This window comes from Silurus aristotelis (assembly GCF_946808225.1).
Source record: "Silurus aristotelis genome assembly, chromosome: 25".
In the NCBI taxonomy this organism is placed as follows: Eukaryota; Metazoa; Chordata; class Actinopteri; order Siluriformes; family Siluridae; genus Silurus; species Silurus aristotelis.
The window spans coordinates 9615382-9635502 of NC_139598.1; the positions used below are offsets into that span (position 1 = coordinate 9615382).

The following is a 20121-nucleotide window of genomic DNA, read 5'->3' on the forward strand; positions in this document are numbered from 1 at the left end:
GAGGTGCCGGATGATTGGGCAACTACTGCAGGAGTGATGAGGGAGGCAGCTAGAAAAGTACTTGGTGTGACATCTGGAAATAGAAAGCAAGACAAGGAGACGTGGTGGTGGAATGAGGAAGTGCAGGAGAGCATTAGGGGAAAGAGGTTGGCAAAACAGAAGTGAGATAGACAGAGTGATAAGAGAAGTAGGCAGGAGTACAAGGAGATGCGGCAGCAGGTAAAAAGGGATGTGGCGAAAGCCAAGGAAAGGGCATATGAGGAGCTTTATAAGAGGTTGGTCACTAAGGAAGGAGAAAAGGATTTATACCGATTGGCCAGGCAGAGGGACCGAGCTGGGAAGGATGTACTGCAAGTTAGAGCAATAAAGGATGGAGAGGGAAATGTGTTGACTAATGAGGAGAGTGTGTTGAGAAGATGGAGGAAGTATTTTGAGCAGCTGATGAATGAGGAAAATCAGAGAGAGAGAAGGTTGGAGGATGTGGAGTTGGAGTTGGTGAAGCAGGATGTAGATAGGATTAGTAAGGAGGAAGTGAGAGCAGCGATTAGGAGGATGAAGAATGGAAAGTCGGTTGGACCAGATGACATACCGGTAGAAGCGTGGAGATGTTTAGGAGAGATGGCAGTGGAGTTTTTAACCAGATTGTTTAACAAGATTCTGGAAGGGGAGAGGATGCCTGAGGAATGGAGAAGGAGTGTGCTGGTACCGATCTTTAAACATAAGGGAGATGTGCAGACCTGCAATAACTACAGGGGAATTAAGTTGATCAGTCACACCATGAAGTTATGGGAAAGAGTAGTGGAAGCCAGGCTGAGAGAAGAGGTGACCATCTGTGAGCAACAGTATGGTTTCATGCCGAGGAAGAGCACCACAGATGCCTTATTTGCTTTGAGGATGTTGATGGAGAAGTATAGAGAAGGACAGAAGGAGCTGCATTGTGTATTTGTGGATTCAGAGAAAGCGTACGACAGGGTGCCGAGAGAGGAGTTGTGGTATTGTATGAGGAAGTCAGGTGTGTCAGAGAAGTATGTGAGGGTGGTGCAGGACATGTATGAGGACAGTGTGACGGCAGTGAAGTGTGCAGTAGGTACGACAGACTGGTTCAGGGTGAAGGTTGGACTGCATCAAGGATCGGCCCTGAGCCCTTTCCTGTTTGCAGTGGTGATGGACAGGTTGACGGACGAGGTCAGACAGGAGTCTCCCTGGACTATGATGTTTGCAGATGATATTGTGATTTGAGAGAAGGGGAATGAAAGTCAGTAGGAGTAAGACAGAGTACATGTGTGTGAATGAGAGGGAGGGCAGTGGAGTGATGCGGTTGCAGGGAGAAGAGGTGGAGAAGGTGGAGGAGTTCAGATACCTGGGGTCAACAGTGCAAAGTAATGGAGAGTGTGTTAAAAAAGTAAAGAAAAGAGTGCAGGCAGGGTGGAGTGGGTGGAGAAGAGTGACAGGAGTGATTTGTGATAGTAGGGTATCTGCAAGAATGAAAGGGAAAGTTTATAGGACTGTGGTGAGACCTGCGATGTTGTATGGATTAGAGACAGTGGCATTGAGTAAAAGACAGGAGGTGGAGCTGGAGGTAGCAGAGCTAAAGATGTTAAGGTTTTCGTTAGGAGTGACGAGGATGGACAGGATTAGAAATGAGTTTATTAGAGGGACAGCACATGTAGGATGTTTTGGTGACAAGGTGAGGGAGGCGAGATTGAGATGGTTTGGACATGTGCAGAGAAGGGACATGAATTATATTGGTAGAAAAATGCTGAAGATGGAGCCACCAGGTAGGAGGAAAAGAGGAAGGCCAAGGAGGAGGTTCATGGATGTGGTGAGGGAAGACATGCAGGTAGTTGGTGTGAAAGAGGCAGATGTAGAGGACAGGGTGGTATGGAGACGGATGATCCGCTGTGGCGACCCCTAATGGGAGCAGCCGAAAGAAGAAGAAGAAGAAGTCTAATGTAATAAACCCAGCCATTAGGGTTGCACAAGCCAGTGCATTCTTAGTGCCATTCCCTAGCCCGGATAAATGGGGAGCGTTGCGTTATGAAGGGCATCCAGCGTAAAACTTGGCAAATCAAATATGCGGATCACCAACCAAAATTTTTCAGAAGGAGGAGAAGGAGAGGAGAAAGACGTCTACAGAGACAGCAGGAAAAGAAGTGGAGGAGAGTGGAGGTTTGTGTGGGCATTTTAAATGTTACTATGACTGGTAAAAGGAGAGGTAGCTGATATGATGGAGCTGAGAAAGGTAGACATGTTGTGTGTTCAGGAGAGCAAGTGAAAAGCAAGTAAGGCCGGGAACATTGGAGGGGGGTTTAAACTGTTCTATCACAGTGTGGATGGCAAGAGAAATGGTGTGTGGGTGATTCTAAAGGAAGAGTACATTAAGACTGTAGTGGCAGTGAAGAGAGTTTCTGATAGAGTGATGAACATGAAGCTGGAGTTTGAAGGGGGGATGATAAATGTCATCAGTGCTTATGCCCCACAATTGGGCTGTGAGAAGAAAAAAATATTCTGGAGTGAGTTAGATGAAGTGGTGGAGAGTGTAACAAGAAAAGAAACATTAGTGACTGGGGCAGACTTTAATAGGCATGTTGGTGAAGGGAAATGGCAGTGGTGAATACGTATTTTAAGAATAAGGAGGAGCATACGGTGACGTATAAGAGTGGAGGAAGGTGCACACAGGTGGACTATGTTCTATGTAGGAGATGCAAACTGAAGGAGATTAGAGACTGTAAGGTGTTGGCAGGGTAGAGTGTAGCTAGACAGCATTGGATGGTGGTCTGTAGGATGTCTTTAGATTAGATTAGATTAAACTTTATTGTCATTATACATGTACAAGTACAAGGCAACGAAATGCAGTTTGGGTCTAACCAGAGTGCAATATTAGCAAGTGCAGGATATATAGTGTTACATGATTTGCATAAGTTAAATAGAATTGAATATAGGATTATAAACAGTAATTTACAGATGTATATGTACTATGAATAGACAGATGAATATATATCTACTATGAATATGAATATAATATACAGATGAATATATGTGTATTATGAATATAATATACAGGTGGATAGAAATGTACTATGAACAATAATGTACAGATGAGTATATATGTACTATGAGCAGTAATATACAGATGAGTATATATATGTACTATTGACATGATTTACAGATGCCTATTACTATAAACAGAGATTTACAAAAGGATGTGAATGGTGAACATAATATATTGCTATTACTATAAACAGAAGAATGGGTATATATACAATGTTAATAAGTTAATGGTGAGCAGCAATACTAAGAGAGTAGTGTGCAAATGAGCAATGTTTTGTGTAACAGTCACAGTTTTGTGTAACAAGAGTAGGTGTGCAAATGAGCATAGTTTTGTGTAAACAGTCCATTAGTGCAATGACAAAGTGTGAGGTGAGAAATGAGCAAGTGTCCAAGTGAGCATGAGTTTTTGTGCAGACAGTCCATTAGCGAAATAACGAAAAAAGCTGTTTTTTAGTCGGCTGGTCCTGGTCCAGAGGCACCTGAAACGCCTGCCAGAGGGCAGAAGGGTAAACAGTCTATGGGCGGGATGAGAGGAGTCCTTAAGAATGCTGCGAGCTCAACGCAGACAGCGTTTCTTTTAGAGGTAAGAAGAAGAGGAGGAGAGTAAGGACTGGAAAAAAAATAAGATGGTGAAAGCTGAAGAAGGAATACAGTAGTGTGAGATTCAGGCAAGGGGTCAGACAGGGGCTTGGTGGTGGTGGAGAGGTACTAAATGATTGGGCATCTACTGCAGAAGTGATCAGGTAGCCAGCCAGGAAGGTACTTGATGTGGCATCTGGAAATAGAAAGGAAGAGATATGGTAGTAGAATAAAGTAGTACATGAAAGCATAGGGAGAAAGAAGTTGGCGAAACAGGATTGGGATCGGCAGAGAGATGAGAAAAGTAGGCAAGAGTACAAGAAGCAGGTGAAGAGGGATGTAGCAATATCCAAGGAAAAGTCATATGAGGAGCTGTATGAGAAGTTAGACACTAAGGAAGGAGATATGGATTTATACCGATTGGCTAGGCAGAGGGACCCAGCTGGGAAGGATGTCTTACAAGTTAGAGCAATAAAGGATGGAGTTGGAGGTGAGAGATTGCCTGAGGAATGGGGAAGTGTGTTGGTACCAATTTTTAAGAATAAGGGAGATGTGCAGACCTGCAGTAACTACAGGGGAATAAAGTTGATCAGCCACAGCATGAAGTAATGGGAAAGAGTAGTGAAAGTTAGGCTGAGGTAAGAGGTTACTATCTGTGATCAACAGTATGGTTTCATGCTGTGAAGTTGTTGTATTATATGAGGAAGTCAGGTGTGGCAGAGAAGTATGTGAGGGTGCTGCCGGACATGTATGAGGGAAGTGTGACTAGAGAAGTGTACAGTAGGAACGACAGACTGGTTCAAGGTTGAGATGAGATTGTATCAAGGATCGGCTCTGAGCCCTTTTCTGTTTGCAGTGGTGATGAACAAGTTGGTGCTCAGACAGGAGTCTCCGTGGACTATGATGTTTGTGGATGATATTGTGATTTGTAGTGAGAGTATGGAGCAGGTTGAGAAGAGCCTGGAGAGGTGGAGGTACATGCTGGAGAGAAGGGAAATAAAAGGCAGTAAGAGTTAGACAGAGTACATGTGTGAATGAAGAAAGGGCAGTGGAGTGGTGCGGTTGAAGGGAGAAGAGGTGGAGAAGGTGGAGGGGTTTAGGTACCTGGGGTCAACAGTGCAAAGTAATATAGTGTGTTTATAGGACTGTGGTGAGACCTGCTATGTTGTATGGTTTAGAGACAGACACATTGACTAAAAGACAGGAGGTGGAGCTGGAGGTAGCAGAGCTGAAGATGTTGAGATTTTCATAGGGAGTAACGAGGATGGACAGGATTAGAAACAAGTTTATTTAAGGGACATCGCATGTAGGAAGTTTTGAAGACAAGGTGAGGGAAGCACGATTGAGATGGTTTGGACATGTGCATAGGAGGGACATGGGGTACATAGGTAGAAGAATGCTGAGGATGAAGCTGCCAGGAAGGAGGATAAGAGGGAGGTCAAGGAGGATGTTTATGGATGTGGTGAAGGAAAACATGCAGGTAGTTGGTTTAAAAAAGGCAGACGTAGATGACAGGGGGTATTGAGGTGGATGGTCTGCTGTGGTGACCCCTATTGGGGAAAGCCGAAAGAAGATGATTACATTTAATTTTATATGAATTTACCATTCATATATTAAAAATACTAGATATTTCAGTCTATTTCAGTACACTTAACCACAATCCTGGCTATACAGATGGTCTTTACTGAAAGAGCTGGCTGTTTGCAGAGTGCTCCATCAAAGCATATTTGTTGAAAGTTGACTGGAAGGAAAAAAGTCTGATAGGAAAAAAGTGCATAAGCAGCAGCGATGACAAACCCTGTGAAATGATTGTCAAGCCAAGATGATTAAAAAACCTTTGAGAGCTTAACATGGAGTAGACTGAAGCTGGAGTCAACCAACACACACAGTCATCTTTAGGAAGAGGGCTACAACCGTTACATTTCTAGTACCAAGCCATTCCGGAACCAGAGACAATGTCGAAAGATCTCGACTGCTAAGTGGTCCACAGGAAACTTTCAGGTGAAAGTTAATTTTGCATTTCATTTGGAAACCAAGGTCCCAGAGTCTGGAAGAAGAATGGAAACTTACAAGTTTCCAAAGATGATTTGGGGTGCCATTTCCTCTACTGGTTTTGGTCTACTCTCCCTTATTAAGTCGAGAGTCAACACAGCTGACTACCAGGAGATTTTAGACATTTTCATGTTTCTGTTTGCTGACATTTCTTTTTCAACAGGACCAGTGGACAGTGCCAAAACTACAGAGTGGGTGAAAAGTAACTGGGCATTAAGAATTGGTAATAAAGTCCATATTTCTGATACAAATTTATTGAAACAAATTGTACATGTACTTTATTAAATGGGAAAATTGAAGCAAATCTTTACCATTTCAACGTAGGCACCGGTGGCGTCCACCAGTTTTCTCAAACAGCAAAGAATAGAATGCATAGTCAGTCTTCTGAAGAAAGTCATTTGGGATATTACTGAAAACCTCCTGAATTCGTGCCTACAAAGTCCTTTCATGTGCTAGGCTTTGTCCTGTACACCTCCTCCTTTGTATAGCCCCACAGGAAAAAAATCGTTGGTCGTATCTCCGTAATGTCGTAAGTTGAGTGGTTGTAGGTCGGGGTCTGACTGCTCTGAGGAGCTGTTGCCTGTAAATTGAATGTTCATTTCTCTACTATAAGCTGTCTCCAAAGGCGTTTCAGAGAATTTGGCAGTATATCCAACCGGCCTCACAACCGCAGACGGTGTGTAACAGATACCACACACATTTCTCCCTGTACAGTGAAAACCGGGATTCATCCGTGAAGAGAACACCTCTCCAAAGGGCCCACATTCGATGGCGTCTGGCACTTTGGAGAGGTGTTCTCTTCACGGATGAATCCCGGTATTCATTGTACAATGGGGCAAAAAAGTATTTAGTCAGCCACCAATTGTGCAAGTTCTCCCACTTAAAAAGATGAGAGAGAAAATTCTTTAAAAATCAGACAATGTGATTTTCTGGATTTTTTTTCTCATTTTGTCTCTCATAGTTAAAGTGTACCTATTTCTTATCTTTTCAAGTGGGAGAAATTGCACAATTGGTGTAACTTTTTTTTTTTAACCACTTTTTTGCCCCATTGTACATGGCAAAATGTGTGAGGTAAATGGTGGTCAAACTAGATACTGACTGGTTTTAAGACCCCCTCAATACAGTAAAACTGCACATTGTAGAGTGGCCTCTTATTATTGCCAGCCTAAGGCACACCTGCGCAATAATCATGCTGTCTAATCAGCATCTTAATATGCCACACCTGTACGTTGGATGGATTATTGGATTATCTCAGCAAAGGAGAAGTGCTTACCAACACAGATTTAGACAGATTTGTAAACAATATTTAAAAGAAATAGGCCTTTTGTGTATATAGAAAAAGTCAAATCTTTGAGTTCAGCTCATGAAAAATATAAAGTCCCTCTTTGCCATGAAAGGAGCATGGTGCTTGAAATCATTGTTATTTCTCTGTTAACTATACTGTAGTCATCATTGCTTTGCACAAAAAGGGATTCACAGGCAAGGATATTGCTGTTAATAATACTGCACCTAAATCAACAATTTATCGGATCATCCAGAACTTCAATGAAAAAGGTTAAATTGTGAAACAGGTTTGAGTGCATCTGCACACACAGTAAAGCAAAGACTTTTGTAGGATGGCCTGGTGTCAAGAAGGGCAGTAAAGAAGCCAGGGACATCAGGGACAGACTGATACTCTTTTAAAAAAAAAAAAAAAAAAAAAAAAAAAAAAAAAAAAAAAAAAAAAGGTACAGGGATTGGACTGCTGAAAATTGGGGTCAAGTCCTTTTCACTGATGAATTCCCTTTCCGATTGTTTGGAGCATCAGAAGAAAAAGCTTGTCAGGAGAAGAAAAGGTGAGCACTACCATCAGTCCTGTGTCATGCCAACAGTAAAGCATCCTGAGACCATTCATGTGTGGGCTTGCTTCTCAGACAAGGAAGTGGTCTCACTCACAATTTTGCATAAGAACACAGCAATGAAATAAGAATGGCACAAAAACATCCTCCGAATGCAACTTCTCCCAACTATCCAAGAACTGTTTGGCGATGAACAATGCCTTGTTTCTGCATGATGGAGCACCTTTCCATAAAGCAAAAGTGATAACTAAGTGGCTTGGGGGGGAAACATCGTAATTTAGAATCCATGGCCAGGAACCTACCCAGACCCAGGTCAATCCTCAAGAGGTCAGTGGACAAACAAAAACCCACAAATTCTGACAAACCCCATGCATTGCATATGCAAGAATGTATGTGGCTGAGAACATGATTGACAGCATGCCAGGGTTGAATGAATGAATGAGTTTATTTGTACTTAATCAGGGACAATGCACAGAGAACATTAGTCTAAGAAAGAAGAGATGTCATGTGCCAGGTTATAGCAAAAAAATGCTAATTTCCACCTGCAGTCCCTAGACAGATGGTACATTTGCAAAAGGTCATGAAATACATACAGTATCATACATGGAAACATTATTTCACTCACATCAATAAAATCACTAAAACACTCTCCACTTCATAATTTAACAGAAGTTATACAAGAAAAACCTTACTTCACTCACATCATAAAAACACTCTCCACTTAATAAATCTAGCATTCACTCACTCACTCACAGTCTACATTGTTCATATCACAGTCATTTAGTGCTTACACGTTTGCTTTGCTAATAGCCACTGTTTGGTCAGGCGTGTAAATGTGCTATAGTTTGTACATAAAATAATATCATTTGGAAGAGTGTTCCAAAGGCTTGCTGCTTTATAAAAGAACGAATGTTGACCATAAGTGGTTCTGCATCTTGGAACGCTGCACTCTCCTCTGACTGTCGACCGTGTGGCTCTATTAAGTCTATCTGAATTTAGTGTGACAATTTTTCTCAATGGGGAGCAGCAATATTATGGATAATTTTAAATAAAGCAGAAATTTGATTATGTTTAATGAGGTTCTCAAAACTCAAAATATTATATTTACTCAGTACATTACAATAATGGTACTGACGAGGCTTTTTATAATGAATTTTTATTGCCCTTTTATATAATGATTCTAGTAATTTTAAAGATGTTTTACACGCCTGAGACCAACTAGACATCCAATACAGTAGATGCGGAACAATCATAGCATTATAATAAATATTTAAGGCTTCCGTAGTTAATGAATTTCTAATATGTTTATAATTCATCAAGTTAAATTTCAATTTATTACCAAGTTTTTTTATATGACATTTAAAACCTAGATTCAAATCAATAATTAGACCTAAATATTTTGTTTCCTTTAAATTTTTAATATTTTGCCCATTTACTTGAATATTTTGAGTTAGATATAACTTACGTTTATTTGAAAAAAACATTGAGACCGTTTTATCAAAATTTAAGGTAAGACAAGACGTCTGCAACCATTCTACAACTTTTTGCATTCCTTTTGATAATTTGTCAGCAACCTCCAGCTCGTTTTCCCCATAAGTGAAGATCACCGTATCATCAGCATACATGATTATGTCTACGTCCAAACACACTCTAGGGAGATCATTTATATAGATGCTAAAAAGCAAGGGTACCAAAATAGACCCCTGCGGCACTCCCATTGAGGTGGCTCTAAACGCAGATTTGATGTTATTTACTTGTACACACTGATGTCGGTCACTTAAATAAGATCTTATCCAGTTTTGGGTGTGCTTAGAGAGACTATATTGATTTAATTTACTATAGAGTATCTGGTGATTAACAGTATCAAAAGCTTTACGCAGATCAAGGAAGACCGCTCCCGCCACTCTTCCCTGATCCACATATGCCCTGATAGTTTCCAAGAGGTAGCAACATGCAAAGTCTGTAGAGTATTTAAGCCTAAAGCCAAATTGCATTGGATTTAAGAGAGCATGTGATTCAAAGTGGATGGTACGTTGCTCCGCCACCGTCTTTTTAAGTACTTTTGACACAGCTGGGAGAATACTTATTGGATGGTAATTGTTCATGTCTTGTTTATTTCCAGACTTAAATATAGGGGTAACGATCGCAGATTTTAGAGCTGCTGAAAAAATACCCTCACTAATCGATTGATTGATCATTGTTGTTAACGGATCAGAGAGGATGTCCTTATATTGTTTCAGAAAAGAAGTATCAAGTCCATAAATATATTTTGCTTTGCTGCTGTTTAGCACCGTGATTATTTTTTCAACTTTAGTTTTAGTTATTGAGCTAGGATTAAAATCAGATTTGTCATTGATTATGAGAGGGGGATAAAAAATTTGAAAATTCTAAACTGAATTTTGAATAATGTCTAAAAAATATTCATTAAAATTTGTTGCTATTGCAAAAGAGTCATCAATAATTTTTCCATTTATATTGAGACAAATATTCTCACATTTTGACTTTTCATTTCCAATCAATTTATCAATAGTTTTCCATATTATTCTACTATTGCCTTGTGCATTTCTAATGATTTCAAGGAAAAAACTTTGGCTTTGGCGTTTCTAAGCTGGGCTGTAACTTTATTTCTTAGATTTGTAAAAGAAAATCGATCCGTTGTTAGTCCTGATTTTAGAAATGTTTTCAGCGCCACATCTCGTTTTTTCATCATATCCCAAATAACTTTATTGAACCATGGCAAATTGTATTTTGTATGTCGCTTTCTCTGCTTATTTTTTGTATATTTGTTTAAAATGTCATTTACAGCTAGCATAAGATCATTACAGCCCTGTTCACAAGATTTTTTCTCCAGGGTGTCTGCCCACTTTATTTGTTTTAAATCTTTTTCAACCAGTTGTAAATCTTTCTTTGGAATGAATGTGATACACATTTTACTGTTCATTGAGTTTTTGTTTTTAAACCTCGTTTTTATCAGTTTTCTAGCTACTAGGGTTAAATTGTGATCGGACATACCTGTAACTAGATTATAAGTTTTAATTATTCTCTTGGGTTTATTTGTCAGTATTAAATCTATTAATGTTTGAGTAGTTCTTGTTACACGAGTTGGTTTTCTTAGTACAACCCCTGGCAAAAAGTATGGAATCACCCCTCTCAGAAGATGTTTATTCAAATGTTTAATTGTGTAGAAAAAAAAACAAGCACATATATGCCACAAAACAATTTTCACTCAACAATCCAAACTTCTGGCTGTATAAAACACTTAAAAAACAAAACAAAGAAAGATAACTGTAGTCAATAACAACTGTTTTTACAGATCAAACAGAGGAAAAAAATATGGAATCACACAAATCTAAGGAAAATTATATGGAATCACCAAATAAAAACACTACTAGTACTTTGTTGCACCACCTCTGGCTATTATAACAGCTTGAATTCTCTGAGGCATGGATTTAACTAATGACAAACAGTATACTTGATCAATCTGTCTCCAGCTTTGTCTTATTGCAGTTGCCAGATCAGCCTTGCAGGTTGGAGCCTTGTCGTGGACCATTTTCTTTAATTTCCACCACAGATTTTCAATTGGATTGAGGTCCGGACTATTTGCAGGCCATGCCAATGACATTATATGTCTTTCCTGTAGGAATGTTTTCACAGATTTTGCCCTATGGCACGATGCATTATCATCCTAAAAAATGATGCTACCATCACCAAACATCCTTTCAATTGATGGAATAAGAAAAAATCTCAACATAAACGTGTGCATTTATAGAAGATGTAATGACTGTCATCTCTCCCATACCTTTACCTGACATACAACCCCATATCATTAATGATTGTGGAAATTTGCATGTTTTCTTCAGGCAGTTGTCTTTATAAATTTCATTGGAACGGCACCTAACAAAAGTTCCAGCATCATCACCCTGCCCAATGCAGATTCGTGATTCATCACTGAATATAACTCTCATCCAGTCATCCACAGTCCAAGATTGTCTTTCTTTGAAACCTTGTTTTTTTCTGTTTAGATGTTAATGATGGTTTTCGTTTGGCTTTTCTGTATGTAAATCCCATTTCTTTTAGGCGATTTCTTACAGTCCGGTCACAGACATTGACTCCACTTTCTGCCCATTTGTTCCTTATTTGTTTTGTTGTGCATTTTCTGTTTTCAAGGCATATTGCTTTAAGTTTTCTGTCTTGGCGCTTTGATGTCTTTCTTGGTCTACCAGTACGCTTCCCTTTTATAACCTTTCCATTTGATTTGTACTTGGTCCAGATTTTAGACACAGCTGACTGGGAACAACCAACATCTTTTGCAACATTCCATGAAGATTTACCTTCTTCGAGAAGTTTGATAATCCTCTCCTTTGTTTCAACTGACATCTCTCGTGTTGGAGCCTTGAGTTATGTCAATCATCTTGGTTCAACACCTCACTAATGTGTGCAAGCACTCTTTTTTAACTGCAGACTAATTAGCAGTTGTAATCAGATACAGGTGTTTGTTTTAGAAATGCAAAGTGCATGGTGATTCCATATAATTTTCCTCAGATTTGTGTGATTCCATATTTTTTTCCTCTGTTTGATCTGTAAAAACAGTTGTAATTGACTATAGTTATCTTTCTTTGTTTTGTTTTTTAAGTGTTTTATACAGCCAGAAGTTTGGATTGTTGAGTGAAAATTGAGCTGTAATATGCTCTGGCCCCATCCCAATACGACGTGGTGATGTAGCCTACAGCAGGTTATGGTCGCTGAACTGCTGGATGTCCGAGTGGTGCTCCAAAAATAATGTGGGCTTTATTAATAATTGGAGCATTTTTGAGGACAAGGCTGGCCTGTTAGGGCGGGACGGTGTCCATCCCACTCGGGAAGGTGCTGCTCTTATTTCTTGCAGTATAGGTCATAGTCTCAGAACAGCACTAGTTAACAAGGGACTGTCTAGAGCCAAGGCCAGGGAGCAGACAGACAGGCTAAACCAACCGTCTGCTAGCTGCACAGATTCGTCACTCAGGATCCACCAAATTGAGACTGTGTCTGTCCCCCGAGCGAAACCAAAATATAGGAATTCTCAGAAAGTCTGTTTTAGTAACCTGATTAACATAAAATTAAATAGGACTGAACGCACAGCCAGCACCTCTGATCTAAAGATAGGATTGCTGAATATTAGATCTCTCACGTCTAAAGCGCTTAATGTAAACAAAATTATTACCGACCAGGAGTTTAAAATAATGTGTTTGACAGAAACATGGATTAAACCAAATGAATATTTAGCATTAAATGAAGCGAGTCCTCCTGGGTATAGTTACATACACCAACCCCGTCTAAATGGCAGAGGAGGCGGAGTTGCAGCTATTTATAATAATAATCTAAGCGTCACACAAAAGACTAAACACAAATGTAAAACATTTGAAGTTCTTTACACCAGCATAAAATTTTCAGTGTCTGAAAGCAGGTCCAGTCAGACAATTCCACCAATTATTATTTATAGACCCCCAGGGCCCTACTCTGATTTTCTCATAGAATTTGCAGATTTCATCACAAATTTAGTTACTTCTCTAGACAAAGCATTAATTGTTGGTGATTTTAACATTCATTTTGATAATCAGGAAGACTCCTTAAGAGCAGCTGTTGTGTCCATTCTAGATTCAGTTGGAATTAATCAGAATGTTATAGGACCCACTCATAGTGGTGGACACACTCTCGATTTGTTGTTAACATTTGGATTAAAAATAAAAAACGTAGTCATAATTCCACAGTCTGAAGTTATTTCAGACCATTATCTCATCTCTTTTAAAATTTGCCTCAGTCATTGCATTACTACTTCACCACGTTATCGTGTTAAGCGTACTTTCACGTCAGCTACAGCAGCGCGTTTTATTAACAATCTTCCAGAAATTACGATATTAGATAGATCTCCGTCTGACCCTGCAGAGCTCGACTGGGCCACTGAACACCTAGAATTAACATTACGTTATACCCTAGATGATGTAGCTCCCCTTAAGACCAAAATGATCAGGGAGAAAAAATTTGCACAGTGGTATAATGATCATACACGCACCTTAAAACAGACCACTCGAAAATTAGAACGTAAATGGCGTCAAACAAAATTAACAGTATTTGAAATAGCATGGAAGGAGAGCCTCCTAATTTATAGAAAATCTCTTAGTGCTGCTAGATCAGCATATTTCTCCACCCTCATAGAAAATAACAAGCATAATCCTAGATTTTTATTCAGCACGGTAGCAAAATTAACAGGGAATAAAAGCACTGCACTCACATGCACACCATCATTAGGTACTAATGATTTAATGAACTTTTTTAATAATAAAATTGAAAACATCAGGCAAAAAATCCAGACGGTTAATATAAATCCAAATTATTTTACAAGTAACCCTGTAGACAGCAGTGTAATTATAACAGAATCAATTACAAAGTTTTACTCCTATTCACGAGAATGACTTAATTTCATTAATTTCCTCATCAAAATCATCAACCTGCATTCTCGATCCCTTGCCTACAAGTTTCTTTAAACAGATCATTCCAGAGGTAATTGAACCTGTTTTAAAAATAATAAACTCTTCCATTAGCACTGGTTTTGTACCAAAATCCTTCAAACTGGCAGTTATCCACCCCCTAATTAAGAAACCTGACCTTGACCCATGTCAGCTGTCCAACTACAGACCAATATCAAATCTCCCCTTCATAGCCAAAATTTTGGAAAAGTTTGTAGCACAGCAGTTATGCTCACACCTACTTATGAATAATATTTTTGAAATGTATCAGTCAGGATTTCGGCCTCATCATAGCACAGAGACGGCGCTAGTTAATGTGGTAAATGACCTGTTATTGGCCTCTGATCAGGGTTTTGTCTCCTTACTTGTTTTGCTCGACCTTAGTGCAGCTTTTGACACCATTGATCACACTATACTACGTGCTAGACTTGAGAACGTTGTTGGAATAAAGGGAACGGCTCTCTCTTGGCTCAGGTCTTATTTGACTGATCGCTATCAGTTTGTTGATGTAAATGGTGAGTTCTCCACACTCTCTGAGGTAAAGTTTGGTGTTCCTCAAGGATCTGTCTTAGGCCCACTGCTTTTCTCTTTATATATGCTGCCTCTTGGAGAAATTATTCATAAACATGGTATTAGATTCCATTGCTATGCTGATGATACACAGCTATATATTTCAGCAAAGCCAGATGAGAGAGATCAGCTTAACAATGTTGAAAAATGTGTAAAGGACATTAGACAGTGGATGCTCGATAACTTTATTCTGCTAAACTCAGATAAGACGGAAGTACTTTTACTAGGACCACATGCAGCTAGAAGCAAACTTTCCGATTACCTAACATCTCTGGATGGTGTTTCTGTTTCAGCGTGTACGGCTGTCAAAGACCTTGGTGTGATTATTGACTCGAGTCTTTCCTTTGAGGCTCACGTGAATAATATTACCAGGATCGCCTTCTTTCACCTTAGAAATATTGCTAAAATTAGAAATATGATGTCGTTACAGGATGCAGAAAAACTAGTTCATGCTTTTGTTACTTCTAGATTAGACTAGTGTAAGGCTTTACTGTCTGGGTGTGCGAGTAGGTGCATAAATAAGCTTCAGTTAGTTCAGAATGCAGCAGCAAGAGTCCTCACTAGATCTAGGAAACATGACCACATCACCCCTGTATTAATCAGTCTACACTGGCTCCCAATCAAATCTCACATTGATTATAAAATTCTACTACTGACATATAAAGCACTTAATGGTCTCGCACCACCGTATCTGAGTGAACTTCTGTACCAGTATGATCCTCCACGCCTACTTAGATCAAAAGGTGCTGGCTATCTGTTGGTTCCTCCAATAATGAAGATTACAGCAGGGGGCAGATCTTTCTCTTATAAAGCCCCGCAGTTATGGAACAGCCTTCCAACCAGTGTTCGGGACTCAGACACAGTCTCAGTGTTCAAGTCGAGGTTGAAACATATTTATTCAGTCAAGCCTTTAATCAGTAGATTTTTTCTCAGGTAAAGGCTCAGATCTGGAGGGAACATTGATATAGAGTGTTTGGTGAACTGGGATATTTGTACGCTGTTGTCCCCTCACATTCACGTGTTCACTCAGGTTTGTTGATTGTGGTGTGGTGGGCCGTCTCTTATCCCAGAGATCCCTCATGTCTGTGTTGCCTTCTGGTTCTACCTTTTAGTTATGCTGCCATAGCGAGTCTTGCCGGAGTCCAAACTGCACAGTGACTTTAACTCTCATGCAACAATAGGTACACTTAATAATCCATATCTTTCTCTTCCTGTCACCCTCTTCTCTCTCTCTCTCTATCTTTCTCTCTCTCTCTCTCTCTCTCTCTCTCGGTCGAGTTAAACATGCTCCTGAGGCTCCAGTGACCACTGTTCCTGCCCCTCTCCCCCCCGTGGATCTTCCCACTTCATCCAGGCCTGCCTGGATTGGACTGTAGTTGATGTCAACAGTCTCCTACACTGACTCAGAAATACACTTCGCTTTTGATCATCATCACTGCACCCCGCAACATTGTATACCCGCCACAAATGGACATTCGGTGTAACCCAGATGAGGATGGGTTCCCCTCTTGAGTCTGGTTCCTCTCAAGGTTTCTTCCTTATGCCATCTCGGGGAGTTTTTCCTTGCCACAGTCGCCACCGGCTTGCTCATCAGGGACAAACTTACTCATAAAGAACATATTCATTTTTAATCACCGCATTATCTGTGTAAAGCTGCTTTGAGACAATGTTCATTGTTAAAAGCGCTATACAAATAAAAATGAATTAAATAGAATTGAAAATTGTTTTGTGTGCTTGTTTTTTTTTCTACACAATTAAACATTTGAATGAACATCTTCTGAGAGGGGTGATTCCATACTTTTTGCCAGGGGTTGTAGTTGTGTCATTTGAAACGATTTGGTTATTTTTTTAAGTTTGTTTCTACATGATTTCTCAAGCCAATTTAAGTTAAAGTCACCTAAAAGAATGACTTCGTTTCCATCACATTGTTTAAGTAAGTTACCAAGAGAAATAAAAAAGTCACTATTAGCTTTAGGAGGTCGATAAATTGCTAATACACAGAAAGACATTTCAGGTGATAAAGTAATAGTAGTCCCCACACACTCCAAGTTACAATCACTGATGTCCAGCTGTTTACTTTGGATGTGATCGTTTACTTTATTTGTCAGGAAAATAGAACGTAACATAACATAAAATGAGCAAACCTACAAAGAAAAATGTTTTATGAGTGTTTAAATGTGGAACATGATTGAAAATGCCCCTGAGGTTTTGAGTGATTTTGCGTGATTTTGCCTTTACTTGTCTCCAAAACTCCACAGTAAAATGAGATAAAATTTAACAGAGTAATAGACAGGGGCACTGAAAATAAGAAGTATTTGAAACATTGAGCAAACCTATAAATAAAAATGTTTTATAAGTGTTTGAATGTGGAACATGGTTAAAAATGCAGTGATGCTTGGAGTGATTTTGCCTTTACTTTTCTTAAAAACTCCACAGTAAAATGACTTGAAATTTTAAATAAGAATCTAATAGACAGGAAGATTCTAAATTAGAAATATTTGAAAGCTTGAACAACCCTAAAAAAAAAAACATTTTATGAGTGTTTGAATATGGTGATTCAAATGCTCAGATTTTTCTGTTTCTTAACGGAAACGCCGTTCTGAAGCGTCTTTGCATGTATTTTGACCGCTTCCACCACCCATGTACTATGTGTAAGATTAGACACGCAACACTAAACAAAGTGCTTAACCGCATTCTTGTGCTGCCGCTGTCTTGTTCATTTCGTAGGGCCCTACATCTCTCCCACTCTACAGCATGCCTCTGTTTGAGGTGCTGCAGTAAATTGGTGGTACTGCTACCTTTGCTTGCAACAGCCTTCAAACACACTTTGCAGCGGGGTGTTGTTTGTGCTGCGTGATTATATGGTTTGCCCAAACACAAAAACAGGTAAATCCAGGGAGAGCTCCAAGTTGTACCCAAGCTGTAGCAGGACCTTAGACAGTTCCTGGTTCCCCTCATGTTTCATAGAAAATAAAACTTGGAGCTCTCCCTGGATTTACCTGTTTTTGTGTTTGGGCTGTTTTTGTGTTTTATTTGTGTTTGGGCTAGCTTCAACCAGGTTCACCATATTCAAACACTCATAAAAAATTTTTTTTGAAGGTTGTTCAATCTTTCAAATATTTCTAATTTAGAATCTCCCTGTCTATTATATTCTTATTTAAAATTTCAAGTCATTTTACTGTGGAGTTTTTAAGAAAAGTAAAGGCAAAATCACTCCAAGCATCACTGCATTTTTAACCATGTTCCACATTCAAACACTCATATCAATAGCACCTCAATAGGTTTCAGTTTAGGATGCTGACCAGGCCACTCCAAAACCTTCATTTTGTATCTTTTGACTTGTTCAGATGTGGTTTGTTCAGAACACTGTCTTGCTGCATCAACCAAGTGCTCCTACTTTTTAAAACATAACGGGAAATTCTCCTTTAGGTTTCATCAATTATGGCGAGCCACCCAGGTCCTGGAGCAGCAACGCACCGTCACACTATCATCAGCAAGTTTTTTTTTTGTGGAATGTTGTTTTAGCTGTACTTTTAAGAATGTCCAATGTTAGACATTTTCCAAATCATACAACTGCAATTGTAAAATCTGACCATATCTTAGGTAAGCAAGGCCCACAGTTCTTTAGATATTCATATGGGTTCTTTTGTTGCCACTCTGGATGGATCTTTTAGAAACTTTGATGGCTTGTCCACTTTTGGAAATACACTTTTCCAAGTTTTCTTCATTTGGGAATAATAGCTCTATCTGTAGTTTGTTGGATATTAAAGCAGCATTAATGACTATTTTAGCTTAAAGAAAATGCTGACCAAGAAGAGAACCCTCTCAAAAAGGAACAACTATGTCAAACACATTCAGTTAGGGCATTAGCTAAGACAAAATGTCTGAACCAATAGATAACACCCAGTGTGAAGATCAAACAACAACAACAAAAAACGGTCTATTTAAAAAGCAAGTCCTTTTGACAATCTTAAAGAGGATATACGTTTGACTAAAATAAATGAAAAACTGCAATCACACATTTTCTTGCCTGCATTATTATGTTATTTGCTATTATTATTATTAATCACAAGACCTATGGTTATTATAACCAAAATGTTTTGTTTAGAATATTTGTGTTCATTCAATAATTTCCTATGAGAAGAAAACAAGGACATTTAAGTAAAATATTGTTGCCAGCACTTTTTAATGTTTGAGACTACAAGTTTTATTCACAGTTTAAGAAAAATCCCCAAATTACCTGAATAACGACAACATGGACTGCTTAATGTCATAGGTGAAGAATACAGTCCACACCCCCACCCCTAAGAGGTCAGACCAGATAGAAAGGAGTAAAACACAAAGGAAAAAGGGAGTCTGTATTAACCAACAACTTCGAGAGAGTCCTCACCCCTTGACAACACGAGGAGATTCACTTGTCTAGAACCACATCATGCTCATTAAATGCTCTCCTGCAAACTATCCACTCTATTCACCAATCTGATTGGTCTCCAATCTGTCAAAAAAACTGACCAGACATAGAAATGCAAGCTGGACATCTCCACATTTTTGCTCTTCTAAAACAAAGCAATGGATAAATTAGTGGGTGATAATTAGTTCAGCCTCTGGTGAGCCTCTTCTGAATATTATTAACTCCTCACTATCTTTAGGTCATGTCCCTAAATCCCTCAAGCTAGCAGTTATTAAGCCCCTCATTAAAAAACCTAATTTTAGCTGTGGACACAGCTTCTCTTTCTCTCCCCTCCCGAGGCTTCCTAAAGTTTGGCCAGCTCCAGTCACGTCCCACCTCGTGATGATTATGGACTTTAAAGAAGTAGATGCTGAACTCGCAAACATCCTGAACCATCTAGAGACGTACCAGTGCCAATTGGATCCTACTACATTTTGGAGTTTTGACATTGGACCTCCTGGAGTGTTTAAAGGCTCTGGCATGGAGAAGCTGGTTCTGGATCTGTGATGATCACAAATTTTGAGCTCAGTAGCTCCTAATTTTATATCAAAGACTGTAGAAAGAACATTTACTAATAATCTTATACTCCTGTACTCATGTTAGTTCTCTCTCTCCAGTGTTCTGTATTGTTGAAAGATTTAAGTTCAAACTCTTGATGTCACCCAAATGAGGATGGGTTCCCCTTTTGAGTCTGGTTCCTCTCAAGGTTTCTTCCTCATAACATCTAAGGGAGTTTTTCCTTGCCACAGTCGCCATGGCTTGCTCATCAGGGATAAATGTACACCATTCACCTTGACTGTTGATTTCTGTAAAGCTGCTTTGAGACAATGTCTGTTGTGAAAAGCGCTATAGAAATAAACTTGACTTGACCAGTTCAGGACATGGTCCAGCATAAATTGATAGAAGCTTAGGATTTTAGTTGTTCCCTGTTTAAATTGATTCTGACGAAATTGTATGTGTGTGCACCTTGGTGTGTTTGTGCTAGAGTAGATATGTGTATAAGTGTAAATAAAAAAAGGTTTTGTTTTTTTTTGTCTTTAAGTGCAGTGTTTGTGCTTTAAAATTTTCAATTAAATAA

General features: G+C 39.2%; 1 protein-coding gene across 2 annotated transcripts in view; it reads right to left on the reverse strand.

The window, feature by feature from the left end:
- lztfl1 (leucine zipper transcription factor-like 1) overlaps positions 1-20121 on the reverse strand; it is a 51638-nt gene that overhangs the window by 14863 nt on the left and 16654 nt on the right. The gene's annotated exons all lie outside the window — the stretch shown is intronic.